We start from the raw sequence: 17,116 nt of genomic DNA on the forward strand, positions 1-17,116 counted from the left end.
TCGGAGTATTAGCCGATACACGCTATATCTATCTGATCGGCTATGCTATGAACATATATAATTTCGTTGTTAATATATATTTCGATCTAAGTGATTTATACTATCTCGGCATGGCGACCGATCTATCCCAATCACTTGATTTATGTATATATCGACATAAAGATTATATATTGTTAATAATTACAGCCGATCGAATAGATTTAGTCCTTCCTTATTTATTCATGACTGCGGATCGATGCAAAGATGCAAAGATGACATCGGCTCAAAGATAAATGATACGTCATCGGCGGCTGGCAGATCGGCTATCATTTACGGTTTAACTGCGTTTTCTTTGTCTTTATTTCTTGTTGATTGCAGTATCAAATCAACTGGCACGCCTGCGAACCTAAAGGCAAGCTTTTTGGACCTGCACTGGAGTTAAGCAGATCTCCCAGGCCTCGTGTTTCTACATCAACACGGGAGGGCATTGGAAAGAGGGTATTAGCTAGTATATCGGTTAACTAGGATGTATGTATACTATGTATATTAGAAGTATAGGAATAGATTATCTTTCTCTTTTCTTCCCACCTAGCTTAGATAATATATTATGAGATTGAGTATTAATGCTTGTGTGTCACTCTACCCTTGAATTATCTTAACCCCTACTTAGAATATGATTATCACAAGCAATGTATAAATTATTAGTCTAGTTCTCTCTACATGATCTTCCCACGGAATAAAATAAATACGATACCCTTGGAATACTCTCGGGTGAAATGCTACAATGGTATATCTGTGCACTTATGGATGAACTCTGTAACCATAATATACCAGAACTATTTATGTGCCATTGCTGGGAATTATATTTGTAGTAATATCGTTAAGAAATACCAACAAGCATTTCTGGCGCCGTTGCCGGGGAAGATTCATAATAGAGATTACTTGAACTAATATTTTATATTTGCCTCTATATAATCATTTTCCTTTGCAGGCTAACCTTGGTTGTTTTCACTTTTGTTGTGGAAACAGGGTAGTGCATGACTGGTTTCAACCTGCCGGAAAACTTCAAAGAAAATCCAGAAGCTTTCTTCCGGAGCGTCCGACCGCGAGTCGTTGCTCCGCAGAAAACTCTACCGACAGATAAACCAGCCGTATCAGTGCCACCAATCTTCAAGACTATGGCTAGCAAGACTCACCGCGAGTTCACTGCTCCCTCTGCTGACAATGTGGCCATTGGGCCGCGGATCAACATGGGAGACGTGGACTTGAAGTCTAGCCTCATCACGATGGCGCAGGCTAGCCCGTTCTGTGGCAAGCCTAATGAGGATGCCAATGCTCATCTGCAACAGTTCCTGGAGATTTGTAGCACGTACACCATCAAGGGCGTCAGTCCCGACGCCGTCAGGCTAAGGCTGTTTCCGTTCTCCCTTCTCGGGAGAGCGAAGCAGTGATTCTATGCCAACCGTGCTGCTGTCAACACCTGGGACAAATGCTCTACGGCATTCCTTTCGAAATTCTTCCAATGAGCAAAACCAACGCCCTTCGTGGACGAATTTCAAGTTTCCAGCAAACGAGGGACGAGTCTATTCCGGAAGCGTAGGAACGTCTGCAGGAGTATGCGGCCGCCTGTCCTCATCATGGGATGGACGACCGACTGATCGTGCAGAATTTTTATAATGGACTCACCCCGACGTCCCGCGACCACCTGGATGCGGCAGCTGGAGGAGCATTCTTCTCTAAAACGGTTCAAGGAGCCGTTGATTTAATAGAGAAGATGGTCTCCAATATGGGATGGAGCGAGGAACGACTCCAGACCCGTCAGCGAGGTATGCACACCATCAAGGAGACGGAGTTACTTGCTGCCAAGCTGGACCTCCTCATGAAGCGATTGGACGACCATGAGAAATGGCCACAAGGCACCGTCAAGGCCTTGGATTCACACGTTACATGTGAAGTCTGCGGCAACACGGGTGATTCTGGGAATGACTGCCTGGAAACCTATGAGGGGGCGATGTACATGGGCAACAACAACAACAACAACAACAACGGGTACCGTTCTCAAGGAGGTCAGGTGTGGAACCAACCACGCCCATATTATCAAGGAGATAACAATAACGGTAATTTCTCTAACCAGCCCTCCTTGAAGGATCTTGTTTTTGCACCAGCTAAAACCACTGATGCGCTAAGCAAAAAGCTTGCGGCCAATGACAAGGTCCTAGAGAACATAAATGTCAAATTAGATGGCTTTGCTTCCGCTTTTCAAAATTAGCTGAGCTTTAATAAAATGATAGAAATCCAGTTAGCTCAGTTGGCATCTTTAGTCCCCGCAAATGAAACTAGGAGGATTCCGGGGCAACCCGACTCCTCCATTGAAAATGTCAAGGCGATCACGACGAAGGGAGGTAAGTCCACTCGTGATCCGCCATATCCTAACCCTGCAGGAACAACTGGGATATCAAAAGAAGCGCCATCTAATGATTCGGCTGACAAGGAAGTTCAGCCAGAAAAGATAGTGTCGCAGGAGTACTGTGACACACGATTGCTGCATTCCGTCAACAGAGTAGAAGACCGTCAGTGGACGAGCAATTTGCTCATTTTGTTGAAGTAATCCAGAAAATCCACATCAATGTGCCATTGTTGGACGCTATGCAGGTGCCAACATACGCCCGTTATCTAAAGGATATACTCAACAACAAGAGACTGCTCCCAATAACGGAGGTGGTCAAGCTGACGAAACAATACAGCAACATCATACTCCACAAGCTCCCGGAGAAGAAATATTCGGGGTGTCCCATGATCACCTGCTCGATCGGGGCACAGCAATTCGACCAGGTCTTGTGCGACCTTGGAGCCAGCGTTAGCGTCATGCCAAAGGACGTTTTCGACAAGCTCAACTTCATGGTGTTGGCACCAACACCGATGCGCCTACAACTGGCTGACTCGTTAGTCCGTTACCCGGCAGGGATAGCGGAGGATGTGCCAGTCAAGATACGGGATTTCTTCATCCCGGTTGATTTCGTGGTGCTGAACATGGAGTCGGGAAAGGTGACGCCGCTCATCCTGGGGCGTCCGTTCCTTAGCATCGCGGGAGCCAATATTGACGTGGGAACGGGGAGTATCCGATTCCATATCAATGGGAAGGAGAAGAAGTTTAAGTTCCAACCGAGGACGGAACAATGCTCCATGGTCAGAATAAAGTACGGGCCGAACCCGCAGAATATTGAAGAGGTCGAAGTGGAGCCACCCAAGACGGACAGCCTAGTGAAATTCATGCAGAATTTCCTGGAGAAGGAAACAACGATGCCTAGGAACCGTTACTGGAGGCTACCGGTAAAACCACCAATACCGGCTAAGAAGTTAGAGCAGCTGGCTCAGAAGAAGCCGCCATCCCCACCTAAGCCAAAGAAGGTGTGGAGGGAGAAGCCAAAGACGCCCGCTCCATCACCTCCGGAGACGAGTGGAAAATCCATGAACTGAATTGGAAGGAGGTACAGTCTTGCACGTCGGACTTTAAATGACGCGACCTTCGCCAACAGGTAAATTGGTATGTATCCGCATGTTTGCTTTCAACAAATTTGAATTTTTCATCATCACATATTTGATTTTCAAAATTGCATTTAGGACTTTTGAATTTTGAGGAAATTCTTCAAATGAATTTTTCAGAGCAAACCAAAATAAAATTTTCCACGAAATGCACTGTGCCATGACCACACTAACCGTTGGAATCCAACAGCCGAAAGTGGGGCCGGTTGGGCCCACCAAGGGTTCGGTTGAACCGGCCAGGTAACGGTTCCCTGCCACTTTTGGCAGGGTAACGGCTAGTGGGTCCCACATGTCATTTTTGACCGTTGTGGGTACCCTATAAGAGCCAGTCGGCCGAGAGAGGGAATTCCACCCCATTTCAATACATTTTCATTCCCTCTACAAAGTTTGCTCTCAAATTCATTCAAGCTTTGATAGTTTCCCTCAAATTCGAATACTTAGTTACATATATACAAGTTGCTTTGGTGAAACTAACCGGTAGGTGAAATCTTTGTCATTCCTAACCCCCGCCGAGTTAGTCCGTTTTTGCTCCATTGTGCAGAATGAGGAGGCGATTGTCTCGTCTGTTCAAGGGATCCGGCTCTTCATCAAGTCATCATGACGAGTCTAGTACTCGTTCATCAGCCGATATCATGATGGAAGAAGCCGAAGCTCCACGACAACTCCTGAACGACGCTGACCTTGACCTTGTCGGTGATCGGGAGAGACAAGCCTACTACATGCTGGCCGACCGGGAGTATGCTCACACGCGAGAGTACTCACTGGAGTTGCTGAAAAAGATAGGTATGGATACTGAATTTCGTTCTATTTGGAAAGCTGTTGGTTGGCAGAAATTTGCTGTGGTATATGAGCCTGGTTCTCATTTGCTTACTTTGCAATTTCTGTGCACTTTGAAAGAAATGGAAGATGGAATTTCCTTTTGCTTTTTCCATGAGGAGTTTACACTTACATGGAAAGGCCTAAGCACACTTCTTGGTTTTCACGATACCTGTAAAATCGATCTCCAGAAAGGAATTTCTGGGTTCGAGAAAAATAGGTTTTGGGAAGATATTTCTGGTGCTCCAATTTGCAAGAAACCTAGGACGAATGATATCTATAATCCTACACTTAGGCTCATGCACAAATGGATTGCTATGACTCTATTTCCTAGAGGTGATCTGAGACCCATAAGGGGAGATGAACTAATTATCATGTTTGCCATAGTTAGAAAAATCAAAATTGCTCCTGTAAAATGTATGATACGGCAATGGTTAGAAAGTATCAAGTTCTTTTCTCCTGTTGAGTGCACTTCTCTGATTACTCGGATAGCAAAAGTGCTAGGGGTCGTTAGCGACCAAATTGCTTTTGTCTCAGCCGCTCGTCCGCGTATTGATGAAGTTTATCTAGTGCAAGGGCATATCTTGAAACATGGAGTAGATGGATCTTTAATTTACTTTTTCCCCTGTTGTACAAATGAAATCCCATTGCCAAATGCGGGGTATCATTTGTACAACTGTCGTGAACTAACCATACCTCTGCAGACCATAGAAGAATCTCGTGCAGGTGGAATATACAGGGAGACGCGCAACATGACAAGAAATGAACGAGAAAGTTCATCATCCTCAACACTCGTGCAGATGCATGAGGCAGGTTGGGCACCAACTGGGGATGCACCTGGATAGACCTAAGCTCCACGCCACAGCATCGGAGTCTCAGGCTGGGCAAGTGCTAGTGAGGACCGATGGCGTGCGCCTCATGACATACATTGGGGGGACAACCAACCCTCCAGATCAAGTGGTGTGTCTCCATCTCCAAGTGAATGGCGCTCAAGTTCCTCTCGTTGGGACTTGGGTGAAATCACTAGGAGATTGGACACCCTTGATGTGCAGACGACGGAGATCCAGTACAACCTCTCGGAACACATAGCACAAACACAAGAATGGCAACAATCTGTTGATGCTCAGTTCGCCAACATCAACAACATGATGCAGCAATAGCACGATGACCTTCAAGCATACTTTCGCTTTCAAGAGTTCAATCCTTATCAAGGACCCTGAGCGAAAGCCTAGCTTGGGGGGAGAGACATCTCTCCCCGCACTGAGGTAACTTGTATCACATTGCATATTTCCCTTTCCAATTGTATATTTCCCTTTCCAATTGCATATTTTCTTTCCAACTACATCTTATAAAATTTGAAAACAACATAAAAATTTGCCAAATAGAAAATACCAAAAAGAATGGATAGGTTTGCGTCATGTTAGGTAAGACAAGCTAGTTATCTTTGTTGAAATGATGAATAGTTGCTCTGCTTTATATCTCTTACATATGGGTTCTTCGTAAATACTCTCTCAAAGATTAAATATAAGTAGCCAACAATTATCCGGGAACCTAAGGTAAATGAGCTGCACTTGCTGATCTAAGTCTAAGATGTTGCGAGATATGAGATAGTAAATATGAGTTGCTACGATCCTGATACTAGTTTGACTTGAATTCCGGATGTTTTGTTTTTCAAAATGATAAAACTGAAAGTTCCTCATTTGATAAAAATTCCTACCAGAGCCAAAAATGTGCTATCTTGATGAAACCATTTACATTTTGGTTATTTGCCATTCCACTGAACTTTGTCAAACTCTTGTGACTTGTGTAGATACTTCTCATGCTCTATGATCAAGATCATACACCCACATATGTGCACGTGCTAAACTCCAACACTGGGAGCTAAGCAATGTTCCATTCCATTTCCATATTACCACCAAAATAAATTCTCCATGCTTTCATGTGCTTTCTTCTCCTAAAAAGAAAAATCCTTTTGAAAAAAAGGGAAAAGAAGAGGATGGAAAGGCATGGTTAAAAAAAAGGGGTTATGCTCCATCAAACATGAGCATGATGTTGAAAAAAAAATGTAATCATGCCCTCTCCTAATCAATAAAAGAAGGATTTTTGGGAGAAGAAAGTAAGCACAAAGGAGAAGCATTTTCTTTATTTTTCTTCATACACCATTTCCACTATATATCACACACTTTGCACGATCTTGATCTTGAGTATGTTCAGTTATCTGCTTTAGTCTAAGTTTTTGACTTAGTAATAAATGTGAATGCAAGTATATCATGTTTGATCCCTACCGAACTCCACATATCAAAGCCTTAGAGAAGGAATCAAAAAGGCAATAATTGGTGAGGAATTCATTTTTGATACACTTGGAGAGACTGAGTGAATCATTTAACAAACTTGGTTATCTTTTTCAAAATCATTTGAAAACTTTCGGAATAAGAGTTGGATGAATATTGGGTGAATGGTGCTCTAATTGTTGTTCTGTCTTTCAACTACCCAAGGCAAGGAGAAGTAGTGTCTTGTGGGAATCAGGGGTAAGGATAAGCCACCGTGCCAAAGATTATTTAATCTGAGAGAGAGTACATGTACCTTGCACCTATATCTTTGAGATATGCAGCATAGTAGCAACTCCTGATCAACAACCAAGTCTTTGTTTCCTTTCGTCCTTTACTCGGGACGAGCAATGGTTCAAGCTTGGGGGGTTTTGTTGACGGTCGTTATCGATCAGTTTCGACCGTCAATACTACCAAAATAGGAGAGAACTAGTGATGCTTACAATGCATAAATTTTTTAGAGTAATAATATTCCACTAGTATTAGGTATACTAACCTTTTTGTAGAGAATGACAATAACGTGGAGGAGAATCGACATCAATGCAAACGATAAATCAATAGGACGATATCGAGAACCAGACTTATGAATAAATGGGCCAAGAACTCAGAACTAACACGACAAACTGGGCCAAAATTCACAAGTCTGCAAAGAAGAACAACGGAGGAGACCGCGAGCTGAAATTGGGCTGGATTGGGCCGGCCCAGGTTCGGCCGAACCTGGTGGTTCGGCCGAACCACCCTCGCCTCCGTTGGATCTAAGTTTTGGCTGGACGGTTGAGATGAAGCTCCAATGACGGTTGGAGGGTATTGCCGACCATTCCAACCGTCACAACCGTCATTACCTGCCTATATAAGGACTTCACCTCCTCACTTCACATACACACCTCAAGCAATTAGCTCTCTTATTTCTCTCAAGTTTAGTTTAGTAGCATCTAGCTGGTAGAATAGAAATAGAGTAGAAATCGGAGTCTGGAAGCCTTCGGAGCAGTTTGGGTATGGCTCTAGCAGCTTTTCTCTTATCTTTTGTAAGCTTTGTACTATTATTAGAATACTCTTCTAAATACATTTATGGTATTGAAATACTTTCCGAGTATATGAGTACCTACTTTACATTATGTTTTTGTTATACTGAATATATGGCTAGCTTATCTGGGAGATGCTTTGGTGCAGGTATAATGTTTGCTTGTGCAATTACTCTATGTCATGACGATGATATTAGAGTAGTATTTGGTAGTTTAGACGTGGTGTCTAGACTACGGGATATCATTATTTGGGGTTATATATTGCGGATGAGAGGTGGGCCGCTGATGGTGATAGCTCAGTACGGGTATTCCTCCTTGCCTATATATAATCCTAGGTTAATTCCTTGGGGAGGGTATTCCTCCGTATTTAGCCCCAGTTGTATGGTCATGACGGGCTGTCCTAAGGAACTCGGCAATCAGGGGTGGCTTCTCGAAGTACCAGGAGGGCATCAGAAAGAGGGTATTACCTAGTATATCGGTTAACTAGGATGTATGTATACTATATATATTAGAAGTGTAGGAATAGATTATCTTTCTCTTTTCTTCCCACCTAGCTTAGATAATATATTATGAGATTGAATAGTTAATGCTTGTGTGTCACTCTACCCTAGAATTATCTTAACCCCTGCTTAGAATATGATTATCACAAGCAATGTATAAATTATTAGTCCAGTTCTCTCTACATGATCTTCCCACGGGATAAAATAAATACGATACCCTTGTGTGGATGCGAAAAAGACAAACTGGCCTGAGAGATCTGTTCATCTCCAGTGCAGGTCCAAAGTTTGATGAGATGCGGGCGTGCCAGTTAGTTTGATCCTGCAACTAACAAGATATGTAAACCGTAGATTAAATAGCCGATCGGCTGACAAGGCGATGGAGTAGTTCCAGCCGATGCCAATAATAGCCGATGCCGATACTAGCCGATAGCGATAGGATTTAAGCAATCGGCTATATGTCCAATATAGATAATGATAGAAAGGCAATCGGCTGATGATGATGTAATAAAATAACAATATAATCTAGTATAAACCAATCGGCTAGCAATACAATATGATAGAATAAGCATTGATCCGAAGGTTAAAGCATACATCGGCTGGAGGTCCGATGTCATAAAATCCAAAAGATTAATTTAAACAGTGAAACCTTTGTTGCAATCGGCTAAACCCAACTTGTATGTAATCCTTATAAGCCGATGCAATGTCCAGATAACGTATCGGCTAGCACCCCGATAAAACATTAGCATGAACCTATTGGCTTAGCAAGACTTATATTATAAACAACAATCTAGTAGGTCGAACCTAACCAATGCAGCACGAGATTGTATATGATAATCTAATACTCGATGAGCCGATAGATCTGTCTAATGTGATGGATATGACAAATCTATTTAGAACAGTATTGTGATTATAGAGATATATCAGCTAAGGTAGAAGATCGAACCTAACCGAGACAGTTCCAACTAAACTGATGCGTCTCTAAACACAATGCAATTAGAGATAGAATCGAGATATTAGGTAAGCAAATCAATCAACCAAACCAGAGCAATCCAAGAGATCGAAGCGATGCAGCCTTGAACGACGCCGACGTAGATGACAGATTCACCAGGGCCCGACGGAACATAGGACTTACCCCTTCGCAGGAGATCAAAAGCCGATGCAGCCCCGCGTCAGGTGCCAAGTTCCACCGGAAGACAAGTAAAAACCTCGGTAAAGAGGGTGGCGATGCGCCGAGAGTAGTTGTATTGATCAATAGATTGATAGATTACATAGACCCCGGGTGTACATATTTATACCCATGAGTTGATACAAGTCCTTATCGGACACTAAACATACTTTCCTAAAGATAAAAGGAAACTAACAAACTATTCCTAATTAATAGATAAACTGTCATACCGCATCCTCCTTGAACTTGGACTCTTCTAAATAAGCTTCCTTCGATTGATCCGACTCCACCAAGAACACGATAGCATGGCGACTTGACGACTCCCATCGGCTGTTTCTAGAACTCTAAAACCGATATTGACTTTCAGCCGATGATGACTTTGGGCTTACCAAATTTCGTCGTTAACACATGCCCCCCAGTTTAGAGTATGAGTACTCATGCTTCAAAATTATCTTCTGTCTGGTCTTGATAACTCCAAAACTGATCTTCATTTGCGTCTTGCAATCGGCTTTCGTGAGCTGATACTGTTTGCATTAGATGAGCTAGACTGTCAAACCCGTGGCAAAAGAATCTATCTCTGATTGGTGCTGACAATCCTTGGAATGCAAGATCTGCTAGTTGCTCATCACTTAGGTTCAAACTATAACATTGGCTGCGGACATTATGAAATCTCTTAATATATTCCATAGCCGATTCTCCCTCTTGCTGCTCAACGGATATTAAATCTGCAAGCTTCAACTCACTGATTCCAGCAAAGAAGTAATCATGAAATTGCTTCTCAAGATCGGCCCATCCTTGGATAGAATCTGATGGTAGCGATGAAAACCATGTGAAAGCCGATCCAGTCAAAGACAATGGAAAAAATCTAACTTTCAAAGCTTCTTTAGCTGATGCCTCCCCACATTGTGCTAAGAATCGGCTGATGTGTTCCATTGTAGATGTATCATCCTGCCCTGAAAACTTGGAGAAATCTGGAACTTTGTATCGGTGCGGCAATGGCACCCTATCAAACCACTCAAGATATGGCAGCCGATACACAGAAGTATGTTCCTTAGGTTTGATTCCAAACTGCTCCTCTATTATCTTTGCAATTCTATCGGCCGAATCATTGTTATATTGATATTCTTCATCATGCCCATATTGACAAAGTTCTTCTGGCCGATATTGATATGCTTGCCCCCCGAGCTGATTCTTTTGAGTAACTATTTTAGGAACTATCTTCTTGATCACATCTTGTAGTGTACTCATCAAAACTCCAGACTGATCAAACAATGTGCGATGAACTGCTTCATCAACTGTATCTTGAAGTATTTCAACTATCGGCTTGGGGAATCGAGTCTTCTGAATTGGCCCTTCTGGTGTCATGATGAAACATTGAAGACAACGCATTTGAAAATCAGTTAAAAACTGCTCCATCTGTTGCCTCTGTTCGTCCGCTAAATTCTCCACCGTGACCATGATCTTGGCATTGACTTCTTCTTCAGACATGTGGATATAAAATCCGTGGTCCCACCAGGCGTGCCAAAAATGTGTTGATGCGAAAAACACACACTGGCCTGGGACATCTGCTTAGCTCCAGTGCAGGTCCAAAGGTTGATGAGGTGCGGGCATGCCAGTCAGTTTGATCCTGCAACTGACAAGATATGTAAACCGTAGATCAAATAGCCGATCGGTTGACAAGCCGATGGAGTAGTTCCAGCCGATGCAAATAATAGCCGATGCCGATACCAGCCAATAGCGATAGGGTTTAAGCAATCGGCTATATGTCCAATATAGATAATGATAGAAATGCAATCGGCTAATGATGATGTAATAAAATAACAATATAATCTAGTATAAACCAATCGGCTAGCAATACAATATGATAGAATAAGCATTGATCCGAAGGTTAAAGCATACATCGACTGAAGGTCCGATGTCATAAAATCCAAAAGATTAGTTTAAACAGTGAAACCTTTGTTGCAATCGGCTAAACCCAACTTGTATGTAATCCTTATAAGCCGATGCAACGTCCAGATAACTTATCGGCTAGCACCCCGATAAAACATTAGCATGAACCTATCGGCTTAGCAAGACTTATATTATCAACAACAATCTAGTAGGTCGAACCTAACCGATACAGCACGAGATTGTATATGATAATCTAATACTTGATGAGCCGATAGATCTGTCTAATGTGATGGATATAACAAATCTATTTAGAACAACATTGTAATTATAGAGATATATCGGCTAAGGTAGAAGATCCGACCTAACCGAGACAATTCCAACTAAACCGATGTGTCTCTAAACACAATGCAATTAGAGATAGAATTGAGATATCAGGTAGGCAAATCAATCAACCAAACCAGAGAGATCCAAGAAGTCGTAGCGATGCAGCCGTGAACGACGCCGACGTAGATGACAGATTCACCAGGGCCCAATGGAATGTAGGACTTACCCCTTCGCCGGAGATCGAAAGCCGATGCAGCCCCGTGTCAGGTGCCAATTTCCGCCGGAAGATAAGTAAAAACCTCGGTAAAGAGGGTGGCGATGCACCGAGAGTAGTTGTATTGATCGATAGATTGATATATTACATAGACCCCGGGTGTACATATTTATACCCATGAGTTGATACAAGTCCTTATCGGACACTAAACACACTTTCCTAAAGATAAAAGGAAACTAACAAACTATTCCTAATTAATAGATAAACTGCCATGCCGCATCCTCCTTGAACTCGGACTCTTCTAGATAAGTTTCCTTCGATTGATCCGACTCCACCAAGAACACGATAGCATGGCGACTTGACGACTCCCATCGGCTGTTTCTAGAACTCTGAAACCGATATTGACTTTCAGCCGATGATGACTTTGGGCTTACCAAATTTCGTCGTTAACACCTTGGAATACTCTCGGGTGAAATGCTACAATAGTATATCAGTGCGCTCGTGGATGAACTCTGCAACCATAATATACCAGAAATATTTCTGCGCCTTTGCTGGGAATTATATTTCTAGTAATGTCGTTATGAAATACCAACAGCCGGCCGCTTCCTGCGTCCACTCGGAGAAGCCGAACGCTGTTCCGCCATCACCCAGGGCGCCCTCCGCACGCGCGCCAAGGTCACTAAGCACCAACCAAAGGGTATAGCAGGCTTGTTTGGTGGATTCCGTCACCGGCGCAAGGACCTCAGCAGCAGCTTCGGATGAGGCAAGTCGAGCCTCAAGAGACCGGATCTTCTCCTCGGCCGCAGCAAGCCGAAGTTCTTGATCAACGGACTTCTTGTTCACCCCCTTCAGGTTAGCGTGAAGAGATTTATTCTCCCCTATGAGGGATTTGCTCTGCGCTTTCGCCTTCTTCAGGGCGTCCGCCACGACCCTACGTTCGTCATCTTTATGGCGAAGGTCTTCTTCGGCCTTCCGAAGGCAGAATCTATACCAGTCAAGCCGCTCCATAGCAGACCGCTTCCCGCTCAAGTGCGCTGCGAGACCCTAGATTTAGAAAATTGAAAACCCTGTTAGTACGGCTCGACGGAAGTGCAGGACAGGCGAAAGTGAGAAAAGCCCTTACCCGAAGGAACAAACTTTCCGCGGCTTAACAACTCTCGCCAAACTCGTTGAGTTCGATAAAGAGATTGAGGCCGTCGGACGGCGCAATGATCTGGCAAACCCCATCGACGAAGGGGGCGATCTCCGATCGGGTGGTGAGGTCCGCAGAAACAAAGTGCGGGGCAGTGAGTGTCACATCAGACACAATCATTTCAACCGCTTGGGCTTCCCCCTGTCGCCCCCGGAGATGTTCGCCCCAACTGCCGGTGCCGAAGCACTTCCCCCTGTCGGTGCTTCGGCGTCGCTAGCAGGCGGGGGCGACAGACGTTTCCCCCATGGGGGAACGCGCCACTGGGCCGGCGAAGTGGGCGTCCCATCAGTCTCCTCACTATCCAAAAAACCGCGAGCAACCTGCACCACCCCCTTCTTCTCCTTCTTCCTAGCGATCGCTCCTGGTTTCGCTGCAGAGCTAGAGATCGCCAGAAGATTGTTTGCGCCAACAACGTCTTGCGGACGCACAGGCGAAACGTGGGAGCCTGCCCCACACTTCGGCCGAGTCGGACTGGGGGTATAGCCGTGTGACCCGTCATCCTCGTCAGACCTGGTGTAACATACCCGAATTCTAGGTCTTAAAAATTTCTTGTCAAAATAGTTAGAAACTAACTTTTCCAATGTTGAGAGACAAAAATTTTCACTTTAACCTAGGTGAGGTCAACTTAACTTGTACTTAGATAAAATTTGAGGACAAACTAAAAACTTTTCATTTTCAGCCTAGGACAAAAATGCAAACAAAAATGTGTGCATGCATATGCATTTAGCATTAGTTTGATTTGAGTCTTTTATGCGCGTTTGGATTTTGGTTTGCATATCATGTTAGGTTCATGAACATAAATAAAAGGATAACTTCACTAGACAAACCCATGGTCATTATTGTGAAATAATTATAAGTACATGAAAGTGAAGTCAAATAATAACAACTCAGTTCAAGTCAAGTCCTAATATAAGTCTTTACAAACATTTAGATGCATTTATATAATGAGAACACTTATATAAATAAACGTCTTGCGAATTATTGAAAATAATTCGTGCAAGGTAAAATCATGGAAAAATTCATGTAGTCTGTAATCAACACGTACAATTCACTGTAATTTTGGTCAAATTTTAATACTTAGGATGATACCTCAAATAAATCAGTCAAACCAATTAAATGATAGACTAATTATAATCCTTAATCGGCTAAAACCTACTCTCACCATAATGTGCATGAAACTGCATAGAAGTGTATAGGGGAAACAATTTATTCAAATACTAGGTTATTTATAATGAATAAATATATTTTTTCAGAATTTATATACTCTATTTAAATCTCCTAAAAATTCAAACAAAGTTCTAACGAGCCCATTTTCTCCAATTTTCTGAGGGCAAACCACATAAAATTTTTGAGAGCAACTACAGAAAATGGAAACTAGGTATCTTCATCTACGTCCAGAAAATTCCACATGAATTTATCGTGCCCACAAATTAAACTATAGATTAACAAGAGAGGAGAGAGATTTAAATCCTGAAAATCGTCCAAAATCGATAACACCCAATCTCCTACCCTCCTCTCTCACTCCAGACTTGTTCCCTTCGCCCTTGACCCACTTTCAGCCTCACAAGCTCGCTCCACCTGAGTACATGATGCCCTATGTTAGGTACTCTAACGATTTCTCCCTCAAATTTACTGGACAATTGTTCACGCATACAAGTATCGATCCACAGGATCGTTCTGCCGCCGCCTACGCCACCACGTATCCAGTTAATCACCTTCTAACATCCACCTATGTTTTTTATATACAGTTAGGACAACACCACACGGCTCTCCCTCTCTCACATGACAGCTTGGCTACTTGGCCCACTGATTGCCGAAGTAGCGTGGGTTGGGCCTCCGACGTCTTGGGCCGATGCTTGGCGCCGTTTCCTGTATCGGCACGATCCCCTCCTCGCCTCCAGCATCTTGTTCTGCTTCTCCAGCGCCTTGTCCCTCCTCCTGGATTCCTTCCACCGTGCCATCGTCTTGTTCATCAGCGGTTTGATCGGCAGTCTTCCCGTCCAGTTCATGATCGTCAGGCTTCCTGTGGTTGTGGCAGTCTTGAGTCTTCAGAGGAGGCCTGACAAGCCCCCATGCTTGGAAATCGGCTTGCCCCCAAGCCGGTGCATGAGGGAACCTTGAGTGAAGATCTTGCATATCCTCCCATGTGGCGTCAGTAGCTGCTCCCATGTGGCGTCAGTAGCTGCACTTCCTGTCCAATGAGTTAGTAACTGAATAATGGGACAGTTTTTGGTGTGAGATACGCGATAGTGAAGAAACTGCTGGGGAACTTGAAATTTGGAAAGAGCAGTAGGAAGTTCAGCTTGCATAGGACAAGAAAATCCCCGAGCCCCCTTCAATTGAGAAACATGAAGCACCGGATGGATCTGACTAGCTGCTGGCAGAAGCAACTTGTAAGCAACAGCGCCAACCCGGTGCAGTATCTGGTAAGGGCCATAGTAGCGAAACGCCAACTTGTGATTAGCCCTGACAGCCACTGAAGACTGAACATATGGTTGTAGTTTAAGATAAACCCAGTCTCCAACTTGGAATTCCCTGAAGCTTCTCTTTTTGTCAGCCATGTGTTTCATTTGCTGTTGAGCTCGGTTCAAATGATGCTGCAAGAGTTGCTGCATAAGCTTCCTCTGTTGGAACCACTGATTCAGATCAGGAATGGAGCAGTCATTCAGACTAATGCCAAAATGCCCAGGACAGTACCCATATAGAACTTCAAAAGGAGTTTTGTTCAACGCAGAGTGGTAGGTTGTATTGTACCAGAACTCTGCTAAGTAAAGCCAGGATGACCACTTGGTGGGAGTAGCATGAACAAAGCACCCCAAATAAATTTCCAGACATTGTTTAACCCTCTCGGTCTGACAATCAGTTTGTGGGTGATAGGCCGAGCTCATATGCAATTTTGTACCAGATCTCACAAAGAGTTGCTCCTAGAATTGGCTAGTAAAAATCTTGTCTCGATCAGAAATGATGATTTGGGGCAGACCATGAAGTTTGTACACATGTTTCATAAATTCAAGTGCTACACTGCTAGCAGTGAAAGGGTGAGACAATGGGAAGAAATGAGCATATTTTGAAAACTTATCCTCTATCACCAATATGCAGTTCTAATGATTTGATTTAGGTAGCCCCTCAATAAAATCCAAAGAAATAGTTTGCCACGCTCCAGCAGTTACAGGTAAGGGTTCAAGCAAACCTGGATACTTGGCTCGATCTGGTTTGGCTTGCAAACAAATTTGACAGTTTTGCACCCTGGACTGTACCTTCTTTTTCATTCCTGTCCAAGCAAATAAACTCTTAACCCGCTGGTAAGTTGCTGGAAATCCTGAATGGCCTCCCATTGGTGAGTCATGAAGAGCATCAATCAACTTATCCTGCAATTCTGTTAGATCCCCCACCCAAATACGTCCCTTATATTTAATGACTCCTTGTTGGAGAGTAAAGTGAGGTCGAGCTGTAGGGCAGATAGCAAGCTCAATGAGTAGCTGGATGGCATGAGCATCCTTGTTATAACTCTGGATGATTTCCTGCATCCAAGTTGGTACACATTCAGATACAGAATTTAGCTCAGCTGAGTCTTCTTTCCTAGAAAGTGCATCTGCTGCTGAGTTAGTGACTCCCTTCCTATAGCAGATTTGATACTGTAAGCCCAGCAATTTAGAATATGCTTTCTGCTGCCAAGGCGTGTGCAGCCTCTGTTCATTCAAGTGTTTGAGACTATAGTGGTCAGTTAATATAATGAATTCCACCTCTGAAAAAGCGGATTCCAATCCCCGATCCGGAATTTCACGGCCAAATCAAGAGAATGGAAGGAAATCTGAGTGGAATTGTGGTTCTGATACCAGGTGTTAGGTACTCTAACGATTTCTCCCTCAAATTAACTGGACAATTGTTCACGCATACAAGTATCAATCCACAGGATCGTTCCGCCGCCGCCTACGCCACCGCGTATCCAGTTAATCGCCTTCTAACATCCACCTATGTTTCTTTATATACAGTTAGGACAACACTACACGGCTCTCCCTCTCTCACATGACAGCTTGGCTACCTGGCCCACTGATTGCTGAAGTAGCGTGGGTTGGGCCTCCGACGTCTTGGGCCGATGCTTGGCGCCGTCTCCTATAGCTTTGTTCGGCATGATCCCCTCCTT

At 43.7% G+C, this 17,116-nt stretch overlaps 1 non-coding gene across 1 annotated transcript; it reads right to left on the reverse strand.

The window, feature by feature from the left end:
- Positions 1-1,516: 1,516 nt before the first annotated feature.
- On the reverse strand, positions 1,517-1,623 carry LOC112936262 (small nucleolar RNA R71). Its single transcript, XR_003238389.1, has one exon. It is a non-coding gene; the product is annotated as a small nucleolar RNA R71 (small nucleolar RNA).
- Between the last annotated feature and the right edge of the window lie 15,493 nt (positions 1,624-17,116).

This window comes from Oryza sativa, chromosome 8 (genome assembly GCF_034140825.1).
Source record: "Oryza sativa Japonica Group chromosome 8, ASM3414082v1".
NCBI lineage: Eukaryota > Viridiplantae > Streptophyta > Magnoliopsida > Poales > Poaceae > Oryza > Oryza sativa.